Source organism: Topomyia yanbarensis, chromosome 2 (assembly GCF_030247195.1).
Source record: "Topomyia yanbarensis strain Yona2022 chromosome 2, ASM3024719v1, whole genome shotgun sequence".
In the NCBI taxonomy this organism is placed as follows: Eukaryota; Metazoa; Arthropoda; class Insecta; order Diptera; family Culicidae; genus Topomyia; species Topomyia yanbarensis.
The window spans coordinates 171,656,423-171,670,510 of record NC_080671.1 but is presented as its reverse complement, the minus strand read 5'-3'; the positions used below and the strand labels follow the sequence as shown (position 1 = coordinate 171,670,510).

The window sequence follows — 14,088 nt, the reverse complement described above, 5'->3', positions numbered from 1 at the left end:
CACCCCTCATTGTACTCCCCTCAGGCCACCACCCCATCCATCGCTTATACCCCCTTCCCCCTCTCAACCCCATTATCTTTACACCACTGCTATATCACAAGGCATCGCAAATTAAGCCAGGGAGTGGTTCGGTCGAGGGTTTTTCGCCCTCCTCACCCAAGTAACAATTGAAGTTTTATAGCAATGCTACAAGTGCACTCTATATGAGTGGCTATAAAACTACCATAAAACCTCAATTGTTACTAGGGCGCACACCCACCCCCGCATGCCAAAGTTAGTTAGCAGGAAGACAATATTGAATTAATACTGATTAGGCTAATTAAGAATGATATTTTTTTTGTTTCGAGTGTTTCACCGTCTACACGTAGCTCATCAGGTTCGTGACTGGCGAGCCATTGTGTGTAGGTGCAAAGTTTACTCAGAATGTAATAGATATTTCCACAATTGAAACGAACATAACCAGCCATGGAACCATAGTTTGGAGAAATGAGAAAGGCACTATTACACCACTAGGTGGATTAAGACAGGTTTTTTTTGTTTAGTCTTGAAACAACTACTCGCTATATTTGTAGATATGATACGGGGCGTAGCTAACAACGCTGTAATTTGCAGACAATTAATACTTTAACAAAATACATTATTATCATTACTTATAGTTTTCGTACATTTTACGGAATTAATCACAATATACGATCAAAATGCAAAAATATAATTATTCCGTTCAGTACAATAGAAGTTATTCGCTTAGCAGAAATTTTTGCAATTAGACCCCCGTATTGAAATGTTATAAGTATTCTATTTCCAAACAAATTTTTAGCATTCTGTCTGAGTGTGCCTTCCATTTGAAAACGGTTTGAACGGTTTAGCCGTTGCTGAGAAACACGAATGAGAGTTTGCCACATACATACACACACAGAAATTGTCCCAAATCGTTGAGTCGGGCCTCTGCAAAAATCTTGAATGTTTAAGCGAATTGTATACATTTCTTTTATAATAAATGTAAAACAAGTTGATTGCTTTGTGCTGAAGATTTTTTTCGAAGAAGTTGAAAAATTGGGCTGTAAATCTGACGTTCGATGTTTAATGTTAATTTTTAAGCCTCATTAAAATGGAAAGAGGGTAAGATCTGCGGAAATACCTTAGTTGTTCTTTTTTGAAAAACCAGATTTTGGTTTAACGAAAAAATCATGCAACGTAATTTTCAATCTATATATATAAAAATCAATGTATGTTTGTATGTATGTCCGCTAACTACTTCTAAACTACAAGTCCGATCTTGATGAAATTTGGCATACGTATTCTTTCCCCCAAGAATACACTTCGCTTTAGGGAGGGGGGGGGGGTTGTTTATTAGGCAAAGAATTATTTATATCTCCATATTTATTAGTATTTGACATATGTATTTCTCCCACTGAGCCGATGGATGATGGGAGTGGACCAAGAAAGGGGGGGGGAGGGTTCTGATGTAATCCTTATCTATTCATTCAATGTGATTATTAGCGATGAATTCAATTTTGACATAAGTATTCCTTCCACTAAGGAGATGGTCATGGGGTGGTTTTTGTGAACGATGGGAAGCGTGAGAAGTACCTAATACGAGGAAAGGGAGAGGAGGGGGAGGGTGTACTGAAGAACTTTTTTTAGCTATATATATTATATATGATTTGGCACCAAAACGGTGGACATGATTGTTGGTTTCGGAATCTGAAGGAGAGGGAGGGTTTCTGATGCAATATCTATCAATTACTTCAAAAATCTAAAATATTGTTGCATGTATGTTTACCAGAACACAAATGAAATGGCAAGAATTTATTTGGTAGAGATCTATTACGCGAATGACAATATAATACTGATGAATTGCATGAATTTGTTGAAAATTAAATTGAAAATTGCACCTGCGATCGCTTCATCTGAAGTTAAATCAACATTGCTGGATTATGGACGAACAGCTCTGCCCTAAAGCAGCCACTAAATCTTGCGCTTGCGGAAAACGTTACTTACAATATCAATCAAAATTCGGATGTAAACAAAATGCTGAAAGAATGCAACACTGTTATATAGGACGAATTCACGATGACCCATAAAAGGAACTAATCGAATATTTGGTAGCGTGGTCCGCGATCTTCGTCAAATTTTATCCGTTAGTCGACACTTACTGATGAAATCAGTTCTTACTTAAGGGGGTAGGATTATTGTTGAAAAAAAATCGTGCTTAAAAAAATTGGCGATACCGAGAGTGATTAGTCTATTCAGACAATAATGCAACATTTAAGCAATATTTTCCTTAATGTTCACCGCAAAATATTGAAAATCTTCAGGAGACATCACGAATAAATGCGATGTACAGAATAACTTTAAATCTACTGAACCAAATTGTTTGAAATTTTGCACAGTTCTCCTTCATATCATAACATCATTAAAGATCATAACTTTGTTCACAAAAATAAGTTTCATGATTTTTTTTAGCGAAAATTGCATTTTTAGCTGCAGAATGCTATAAAAAATTCAAATATTAAGAAAAAAATAAAAGCTTCGATCAATACCTGGGGATATGTAGAAGAACTGTACAAACCTTGAAAACGATTGGTCCAATATATCTTGATTTATGATTTACACCACAAAGCAAGTTTTAAAGAGATACCTCCAGAGATTTTCTGTCACTGGCTCAATTTTTAGTATTCTGCTATGATATTTGAAGAAATACTGTTCTATTGTGCAGTAAATATATGGAAAGTGAATGAATATACTAACACTCTCTGTATCGCCAAAATATTTTTTTAAATGCACCATTTATATGAATTAACTTTACCCACGTCCACCAACACTCCTGTTTGAAATAAATTATATTATTATTATTAATTTTTAATTATTAAGCTATTGGATACCATCCTAATCAAAATGAACTCCGACATGAAGTCGTCTATTGAACTTATTCAATCCACTGAACTATAAAATTTGCTTTCCGTTTAGCTCATATTTCCCGTAACACATACACACATATATTTTTGGTATAAATAGTGATTCATGCAACTCTGTAAGTTTAGTTTTAAGATATCAGTCGATTATATAAGTTGAAGTGCGAACTACGTTGTTTAACCGCTAAACCTCCGAACTCCCTAAAATTAGCGTCCGTGAACCTTGTCCGCGAGTGATAAAACAACTCCGTTATGTCTTCGTATCATTGGAAATATGTTTCGAAAACAGAACTTTTCACTATATGTGCATACTTTTATTGAATGATTCTTATAGTCACCTTCGCAGGTTAATTCGCCAAAAAAAGTTAGATATATGGGTTGGGAAAATGTTAATCAATGCAACAATAACTTGCACCACATTTCCACATGATTTTGTAACATAATACAATCTGATGAAGAATTAATCGATTGCGTAAATTGACTTCCATTTCATACACTACTCTATCCAAAATAAAATCGATGGTAATTCTGTTACGCATATAAATCTATGGATTATCGTATTGAATTATTTAAATCAGTCGATCCACCATGCTTTCAGGAGTATTGGTTTTATACGTTACCAACCCAGTAGTCTCCGTCAGACGAAGGTTTTTATATTTAATCGAAAAAATAAAGTTCTTTCTACGAATTTTTGCGATTAAGGAAGTTGCTTAAGGTGTAAATTGATAAAAAATATTCGAAAATTTGAGAATAACTTTGTTGTCTCGAGAGCTACAGATTCATCGTTGTTATAAAAATGTGTATTTTATCGCTTTTAACAACTTTGTAGAAGACACTTTTAATAATAAAAAGTAATCGTAAAAAGTTATATTCGAAAACTATTTTGAAGGGGTCTATCGCAAGGAAACCTATATATCTCGCTACTGTTACTATATAGAGCTTTAGTATCTTCAGTAAAGATTTTCACAACAATATTTTCTAGAACTTTGCTGAAGACAGTGAGCTTCTAGCTAAATTATTTGGGGAAATAAATATTCTATCTCACTTTTAGGGGATTAATCACTCAATTTATTATATCAAAAGATGCATCTATTTATATCCAGAAAATTCTTCGAAAAAATCCATTCTCCAAAACCAATGGATCAGGAGTTATTAAATTTTGATCGTCAAGACGTCGTTTTGCAACACTGTGCACCGCATGTGTTGCAATTGAAACTTTGTGTGCCTATTATATTAGTTACTGCGCAACATCGACCCACCACAACTGTGCTTTGGTTGAAAAATTTCATTTAAGCGACCATTGTAGCTAGAAAATATAAAAGAGCAGATGTACCTCGAATTCGAATGATATCAAGGGATTTCAAACGATTGTGTGTAGGAAAACAGAGCAATTAATTTAATTGTGCTCCAGGTGGTCAAACTAAGATCATTGTCTATCCGCGAGCAAAAATATTTGGTATTTTTAGTATTTTTAAAATATTTCGTTTAGTCCTGATGGGTGTAGCGAAGCGCACCGGGTTACAGCTAGTAACTAAATAAAATAACTGTTTTACCGTCGCACTCTCGACCAAAAATCTAACAGATAAAGATGGTTTAACATAACTGAGAGCAGTTGCATCCCCACACTCCAATTACCTCTAATGGAAAAAGCCGCCTAAGGTAAAATAAAACTACAAATGGAATGTAACTAACATGATAATTCAGCATAGGCCCGTTTTTCCGCCGCTTCAAATTGACAAGTTTCTACAATTTAACAAGTTTGAGATAGCCCCACGCCAGACAGTTCCAGATACCGGTATGATTTTTCGGAAATAGTTTTTTGACTTCTTGATCGAGTTCTTCCGATAGTAGTTCAAGCGGGATAATTCAGTATTATCTGAAATCTTTCTAGTTTCGTTTGCACATCATTCATATAAATGGAAATGTGAAGATCATTGGAATGTATGAAAACAATTAAACAACAATTAAAAGTCGAAAAACTGAGTTTTACATCATCGCGTTCTGTTTTTGCCCTGCATTATATTTCAACAAAAGTTTCAGGAAAGTAGAAACTATCCGGTGTATATTCTATTTATTCGTTTTATAATTTTCATGCATCGTCGGCAAAAAATAACCATGAATAATGTTGCTACTAGTGATTGGAGAATATTCGTTTTAATAATTTATGTGCAAAATTATAAATTTAATCGGCTTTCCGGAGTATGCAAATATTACAAACCGGACTCTTATTAAAATATTTTAACAAACAATAAATCTATCAAACATTTGGTGTTTCTGACTTCCTAAAGCAAACATTACGTTATAAAACATGAGAAAGCATTTACATCCTTCTGAGCCAGTGAGGACGTATAATGACTCGACAAAGATTAGAACTTTTGGAATGCGCATTTTAAGGCAAGAAAGTTACTTCTAACACGCTCCACCCGTTAGTTCTCTGTGCAAATTCGTTTATTGTGGCCAATCACGCAGTAGTAGCAATTACGACTGGTATGGTCATCATCATGCTCATGCTCATACCAAAATGTGTGCGTTGGTCAGCTAAATCATAATAGAGCTGAGTTCTTAGCTAGTAGTAGTTTATCCTAGTATTTCTGCTGGTTTCAATTATTTTGGGCAGAAAATAAATCCGAACAACATCACGAGGCGTGGTCGAAATCCACGTGATGCAGAGTAATATTGAAATTGTAAAGGTTATCAAAAAATCCATTTTTAGGATTAGGTTATTGTAACTAATGTTAATATAATTTCTTGACGTGCCTGTTATAAGAGTACCTAATTGTTTGAACTGGTTCGAATAACATGAATGTTTGAAATAGTCACTGATAAAAATGCTCTTGATTGCTTGCTTTATACTATTTTTCTTCTTTTCTTCTGAAACTAAACCATTTTAGAACATTCAGAAAACCTACAATAAAATTATCGTTTTTCAGAATTACTTTGAAATAAAGAATTATACGTAGAATCATAAAAATCACTGACATGCCTTTATAAAATGTATATGTAAGAAGAAAGGATTCTCCAGCCATTCTGATCGTTCCTTGTGTAAAGAATATACTTCCTACTTTAAACCGTTTTGAAACAATAATTTTTCATCGCTTAGAAAGTTTATGTTACCATGTTTTAATTGCCGCAAGGTTCTACTGTATCGATTTTGTTGGCTATTTTCGGTAAATTTGAGACTATGAGAAACGAAAGCAATGAAATTGAAAGACGGATAGGTATTCTAGAGCGAATCAGTTATAAACTTAGAACGGAAAACTAGAACTAGGCAGGCTCATATGGGCATGATCGAAAGGAAATGTGAAGAATTTTTTGCCTTCTGCAGAGTAGGAGTTGGGCGTTCCACCCAAGTCTACCGCATGGTCTATGGTAGAACATAACTCATCATCATGTTTTTGCCGGCGTCGGCGGTAAAACATGATGATGAGTTATGTTCTACCATAGACCATGCGGTAGACTTGGGTGGAACGCCCAACTCCTACTCTGCAGAAGGCAAAAAAATTCTTCACATTTCCTTTCGATCATGCCCATATGAGCCTGCCTAGTTCTAGTTTTCCGTTCTAAGTTTATAACTGATTCGCTCTAGAATACCTATCCGTCTTTCAATTTCATTGCTTTCGTTTCTCATAGTCTCAAATTTGCCGAAAATAGCCAACAAAATGGATACGTTAGAAAGTTTATGAAAATTTGTTTGTCAGCAATACTTGCTTTTTAAATTGGTCTAAATTTGCATTAATGCATAAAAAATCTTTACATACTAAATATCAACCACCATTTTCTATAAACCACACGAACCAATCACGATAAAAACCCGCTAATCCTTACTATATTGATTAGCTCAATTTAAAAACTGGTGCTGTATTTTTCTATATACAGTCTTCGTTTTCTTAAAAAGGGCTGGTCAAAACTATCGAAATCTTTTACTGCCTTTTGCCAAATTACGGAACAACATTATATGGGCAGCGTGGTTAAAATTCTACTCTTGATATCCTCCAGCATTGACAATGATTAATAATTAAACATGTGAAGCTGTACTCACAGAAACATGATAACGGCCTTTGCCTTCCACGGTCGTTGTTGTTGTAATCCTCAGGAGAAGTCGCTCGAAAGTTACTGCACTCTTCGATTATAGCTGGTTTTAGTCCTGTTCAGAATTCTTTGTCTGAATTATACTGTAGGACAATGCTATCCGTTTGTGTGAATTGTTTGACACCTTTTAATTTCTAATATGCTTCCACTAAATTGAATGAATCCGCTACTCTTCACTTAATAGGAAAATACACTTTATCCACAGATAACACAGTAATCCTTAGCCGGAAATTGAACACACAGATTTTCCAATCAAATCACTTCTGTCACTATCTTCGATTCATTTGTTCGATCTACACTGAACTAATTAATTGCAGTTGTCGAGATAAGTAGTGAGATTAATTTGTTTCTGGGCCCAACAACACAATCACCACTACACGTAGCAGCAGGCAAACGACAAATCCAGCAAAGCAGATTATCTCATATGGCGAAACAATCTAAATCACTAATTATGCATAAAATACATCCTAAATTTTCGACTGCAATGTGGTAATTATCGTACAGCATGGGATCGGCGCGAACATCCACAACATTGTATCGAATTAACACAGAACCGAGCACTTGATTTTCAGCTAAACCGCTTCCCACAATCACATACGAGCGAGGGCTCGGTTTCAGGTTCACCCTTACTATAACCAGAAGATTTGTTCCGGCTTGCGAACCACTTTACACTCCGACAATCACTCCTATCCTTTCAGCTGGCCAACCAACAAAAAACTTGGCTCCGCTCCGACTAGCTTGCAAATCCACCGATTAATATTTAATTAAGAATTATCAATTTCTCCAATGTATTCTGCTGGCTACTTCATCTCTCTGTCACACCAGTAAGCCAACATCGGAAATACTCTCCCAAAAAGCATAGAACATCAGCCACTGCTCACTTGCTGCTCACTCCTTTCGTTATGCACCGTCGAGCTTGACCGAACGATTCTTCCTTGATAGCTGACGACGATGATTGGATTGAATTAGATTGTCCAGAAAGGACCACTCCGTGAAACCACACTTACCCCCTTCCCCCTACTATCACTCACACGCCCAGTATATCTGTATCTATCTACTATCTGCCCAAGCTGAAGGTTGGCAAGTGGCAGCACAGCGCGACACGTGTAACACTCCGACCGAACGTAAGCTTCGAGATACGGACAGCACCAAGTCCCGCATGCGAATGACATTCGAGCGCACCGAAAGAATAGGACGATCCCCGTCTTCGCAGCATGCCTTCTACCAAGCGGAAAAGCTCCGCAAGCTTCGGTTCGTGGCGCCGACTGGACCGGACCGATGGCACCACGACAAAATTGCTGCCGAGTCATAACACAACGAACCATGTTATGCCCGTGTGGAGAGAAAGTCGAACATCGGAACGATGGGAGAACTGAGCTACAGCATACCGGCTCGGCAGATATTTATGTTGGAGCATAAAGCAATGCTGGAAGCTCTCATGTACAGTGTGGAAAATCACTAGGACGGGAGAATTTCGTTTTTATTGTTTCAAAAATTTGATCTGGTGTCTACTGGTTCTGGGAATAAAACTGATGCAGTCAAAGTGCTTAGAGTTAATGGGTGATGTGCAAAAAGGAATGGTTTTTTAGTCCGCTTATCGAAATTTGTTGAGTGAAGATAATCCAATCGTTGTTTTTGTTTCGATACTGAAAAAACTAAACAGGTTAACATCCTGTGGAAAATTATTAAATTATTTCAATCCTCATACACAAAAAAATGCACACGGTTGCCATTCCAATATCTAATCGAATGTCGGAAATATGGTTTTCAAATAGAATTCATACTAACGTTGCGTTGCGTAAGCACGGTATACTTCGTAGATTGCAGACTGATGACTCTCATTTCCAGCCAGACTACATGAGGAGCATTGTTTGGGAATAACAATTGATCCAGTCCAAGCGAGAATTTCGCCTGAGAACCACCATTGCTGGCCACGACCATCTTTACCGTAGCTTGGGATATGAGAAAGGAAGTGTTGATGTGGTACTTACTTAACGGAAGGCCCCGACTCAGTGACGCTCCCATAAGTACCACGGATTGGGTAGTGGGTGGGTTGTTAGTCAGGATTCGCCTCAAGCAAGCGATGCGACTGAGAATTTATTTTCGTGCATAAGAAGTTTGAATAGTTCATTGACTAGGAGTCTTAAATGTTCGCGATGCGAAGGACCTCTGGCTAACCGTTTATCGAGAGTTTGTTTCATCGAAAACAACTTGAACTCTGGACAGCCGGCTGTCGGGAGTGTTGTCGACAATATAAAATAGACCATAAATTGATTTAATTTAATTTATTTATTGCGTTACTAAAATCACAATTCCCTAGTCTTTCTTCTTCAAATTCATGCTAACGTTGTGTGAAAAGCATATCAACATAATAAAAATTACAACTGGCTAAAATTTACAAATGGATTACACGCGAATATCACTTCGTTTTATCCATAGATTTAATTGGCAGAAGAATCGGAGAAATCAATAGTTTTACAAATAGAAATGCACTACATGAAATTTCATATACCGTTGAATGGAAAAACATTTTCACGTGGAATTTCTTTGAATATAATTTTAAACAAAACATGAAATGGGTGTGTGTGCGTGAAAAAAACACTTTCTTTGCGATTTTTTTGGAACTTTGCGTGAAGAAAATTGATCAAAACTATTGTACATTACACACTTAAAAATATTTACATCGCACAAGATGCTCATAAAAGGAGCGTCGCGATTCACTAGAATTTACAGTCAGAAACATGTAAAAGTATGCGTCGTCCACAATTCTCCAGCTTATTCAACCGATTTATACCTACATCAAATAAGACGCAATATTTTATTTTACATGTTAAGACATGTATTAGACCGAAAAAAAAGTCGCAATGTTGTTTACGTCAAATGCAATTTTAATTTTTTCTAAGTGTGTATAGTGTATTATTTCAATAACATCTTGTAACTTTTCTATGTAAAAATATCGACAAACGGATCGGTGACGAAGCTTTTTGTAGAACGTCTCTGAAAAAACATGATTTGCGGTGTTACCTGCTATTCAAAAACTACTTAGGGGAACTGGAGATAAGACGGACATATTAAGGAAATACTGAAATATAACATAATAAGAGCATGTTTTTGTCAACATGTAATACTCTATGTTGTAGCTCCATATGCTGGCTTTCGGGTGCCCAGAGGGATTATTTTACAAAAATCAATAAGTATCATTTTTTAAGGAATTTGAAAAAGAAGAAATATCTGCACTGTTTCCAGACTGCGGGCGAAACGGGGGTAAGACGGACATGTTTCAGAAAACAACACAAAATATTACTATTTTACTTACTATTTCTAACGGATGTTTTGGATAGATTATGGTTCTTCTTAATATATATGTTCAATTCGAGGTGAAAAATAACGTTTTGGTGTACGATTTAGAGTTGACGCAAATGATGTATTTTCTAATATCGTTTTTGCCGTTGTCATAAAGAGAGCTATACAATCAGTTCCAATGATCAGTCACAATCACTTATACAAAACTGGAAAGTTACATATTAAAGGCGTTATTGGTAACATCAGCTCCTGGATTACACATTGCCAGAGTATGGGACGTACATCCTGCAGTCTACTACATGTGAGACTTCTACCTAACTGCATGGTTCTCCACGTTTGACTGCTAGAATTTCGTTTCTCCATACGATACATTCATATAAGGATGAATCAACAGGATTAATTAAGACCATTCGTCTTGCCCCACCAGTACACATATTTTTAAACGTTTGTACTTATTCACACATAAGTCAACTTACCTGTTATTTTCCACGAAGAGGTCACTTTATCGAAATAAAGGGAAAAAAATCCGCAAAATTTTTTTTTTTATCGATAAACCTGAAAATCGGAAACTTGAAAATTACATCCGTAAGAAGCTGCACTACTAATTATCAACATTTGCTTAAGACACGTTTAACAGTATTCAAGGCCTACTAAGTGTTTCATAATTCATGGTTACCCATAATGATAGGGTACGCATACAATACAATTAAAGTTTAAATTTTATATCCCTAAAATAACCATGTGTCCGTTTTACCCCACCTGTCCGTCTTACTCACAGTTCCCCCAACTGATTTCTTTCAAACATTGCATACAGATTCTATGTTAAAAATACCTAACCCCTACGTTGAGTTTTTGAAATAATTTTTCATCACTGATAGAATATATTCGTAAATCACTATGTATTAGTTTCGTACAGATAATTTTCCTAAAATATACGAATTTTTCGTACATATAATGAATCGTTCGTAGTTCTATTGAAACACATTTATTTTTTGTTACGAGTTTTTCGTGAAACCCACGAAACGACTTTCGTTGGCTTATTACGAAACAGCTTCGTTCGGCAAACGAATTGTTCGCTGCTATATACGAATATCTTTATAATATTTACGAGCACCATTCGTCGAACCGTCAACGTCAACAGAGCTTCAATATGGAGTCATTGTTGCTAAACGTCATATAATTTTTGATGATCACGACGGTCTCGGTCTGACTATTTAGAAGCCGTATCCGTGTCCGCCGGTTTCAGGAAGATTTTCTAAACCTCTTTCGCTTCTAGTTGATCCAGAATCTGGAGCAGTACGGATTCAGTTGAGCCATCGCAAACTGCTCGATGGTTTTGCGTTGCGTTGCGTTGCGTTGTGACGATGATTTTGGCGGATTGCACACTGACTTCATCATGTTTGACTGCTGATTATCTAATAAGAGTTGCTTAGGAAATGGTAAGTAGGAATTCATACCAATTAGACCCATATTAAAACCTCAACAGCATGATAGCCATCATTGCCGGCCGCCCCCATCTCCATCGTTCACGGGGAAGGATAAAGAATAAGGTAGACAGGAAGTGTTGATGCTCCACCTACTTAACGGAAGGACGACGATTCATCAGACTCTTCCATAGGTGTCGCGGAGTTGGTGGTTTGGAAGGGTATCAGGTCTAGAATTCGCTCCAAGCAAGCGATGCGACCTGTAAAGCATATTTTATTACGTAGTTGTTTAGTTAGTCTTCGAGTGCACGATCACTCGAAAAAGAGATCTTGTTTAGTTTTTGGTTCTTTTTAAACTCTGGGCAGCCGGCTATCGAGAGTATACTATGTTCCCTAAACAAAAGCAATTTGAACTCCACTCGGCCGACCGTGAGAGTATTGCTTAGAAAAGCTAATCTAATCTGCGTAATGGGCCGGATCACTATTTATTGCAACAGTATTTGGACAGAATTCGCTACTTCTACTCTACGATATATTTATTGGCTTGAAAACTACCGAGTGACAATGTGTCAGGCTAGAGTGACAAGCTAGAGTGACATATTATACAGGCAAAAATAGCGCGAGATGTTATAAATCAAGGAAAGTACTTCTTATTTTCCATATCAGATTTGTGGAATACAAGTTTACGAGCGATAATAACGAACACTGAAGGGAAATATAAAGGATTATTAACCTGATGCACGGGCTTGTTAGCAATAACGGAGCTTGAAATTAGGTTCATAAAAACAGACGCGGCGAATTTTCAATACGTATTGACCCGTGATCATAGATACTAGTCAGATTATTCGTATTGGGGCTAATTTCCGATCAACTATTCATTTTTACGGCAATGTTTTCTCGACTAGATCTGTTCGCACCCTCTCATTCTGCTACTATCGGCAGAAGGTTGATAGCACCCAGTCGTCGCCGGTCTAAGGACCAAATGTCATCAATAGACTTAGACTCGCGTGGAGGCATGAGATAGGAAGCTTATGAGAATTTTGTTATCCCACCGTTGACGACCGCTCGATGGTTTGTATGAATAATTATGAGTTTTTCTCTGCCGGAGCAATGTCAAAAGAATATGCTATTAAATACGAAAACTTCTCTTAGAGGAATGAGATCAATTCGTGCGATCAACGAGATTATTCGTAATATACATAGTAGTTTATAAAAATAAACAAAACATTTCGTTTCATTTACGAAAATTAATGTCGTTTTCGTGCAATGTACACTAAATAAGTAATATTCTCGAAAACTTTCGTTCATCAAGCGACCATTTCTTCATATCACAATAAAATCGATTTGGTCACATCGATTTTTTTAAATAAAAATAAAACATCGATCCCAAATGATTGACTGAAAACAAAAAGAGGCTAATAATACGAAAACTTTTCTAGGATGTACAAAATGAATTCGTGCGACCAACGAAATTGTTTGTAATTTACACAACTGTTTATTAAAATAAACGAGACATTTCGTTTTATTCCCGAAAAATTTTCGTTCATCAAGCGGCCATTACTTCATACCACAATCATTTTAGTCCTCAATAGAAGGGAGCAGGTTGAATTAAAATCGATTTTGTCAGATCGATCCTTTTAGTTGGTTGAAAAAATCGTTGTTGTCAAACATCGATCCTAAAATATCGATTGAAAAAATAATATGCTTATGAATACGAAAACTTTCCTAAGATGAACGAAATAAAATCGTGCGACCAACGAAATTGTTCATCATATTCATAAACATTTATTGAAATACACGAAACATTTCGTTTCGTTCACGAAAGATAATGTCGTTATCAACGATTACATTCGTGCAATGTAAACTAAATAAGTAAAATTTACGAAAACTTTCGTTCATCAAGCGGCCATTTCTTCGTACCACAATAATATCGATTTGGCCAAATCGATTTTTTTAAATAAAAAAAAATTTATGTTGTCAAACATCAATCCCAGAAGATCGACTGAAAACTATAAGAGGATAATAAATACGAACACTTTTCTAAGATAAACGAAATTAATTCGTGCGACCAACGAAATCGTTCGTAATATACACACACGTTTATTAAAATAAACAAAACATTTCGTTTCATTCACGAAAAATAATGTCGTTATCAACGATAACATTCGTGCAGTATACATTAAACGTGTAAAATTTACGAAAGATTTCGTTCACCAAGCGGCTATTCTCGTTCATGAAATGAACGAAACCTACTATTTAGAATGCACGAAAATACTTCATTGCAGAAAACAACGAATGAATTCGTGTATTGTATGATCGATTTCATTATATTTACGAATTTATATTATCAGTGCATT

The 14,088-nt window shown here is 36.1% G+C and overlaps 1 protein-coding gene across 2 annotated transcripts in view; it reads right to left on the bottom strand.

Annotated features, from left to right (window-relative positions):
- The window catches only part of LOC131682127 (protein madd-4), a 789,972-nt gene extending 781,816 nt beyond the window's left edge, over nt 1-8,156 (bottom strand). For both annotated transcript variants that reach the window (XM_058963362.1, XM_058963363.1), the window contains exon 1: nt 6,955-8,156. The gene's annotated coding sequence lies outside the window, so the exon portion shown is untranslated. The remainder of the gene's footprint in view (nt 1-6,954) is intronic.
- Between the last annotated feature and the right edge of the window lie 5,932 nt (nt 8,157-14,088).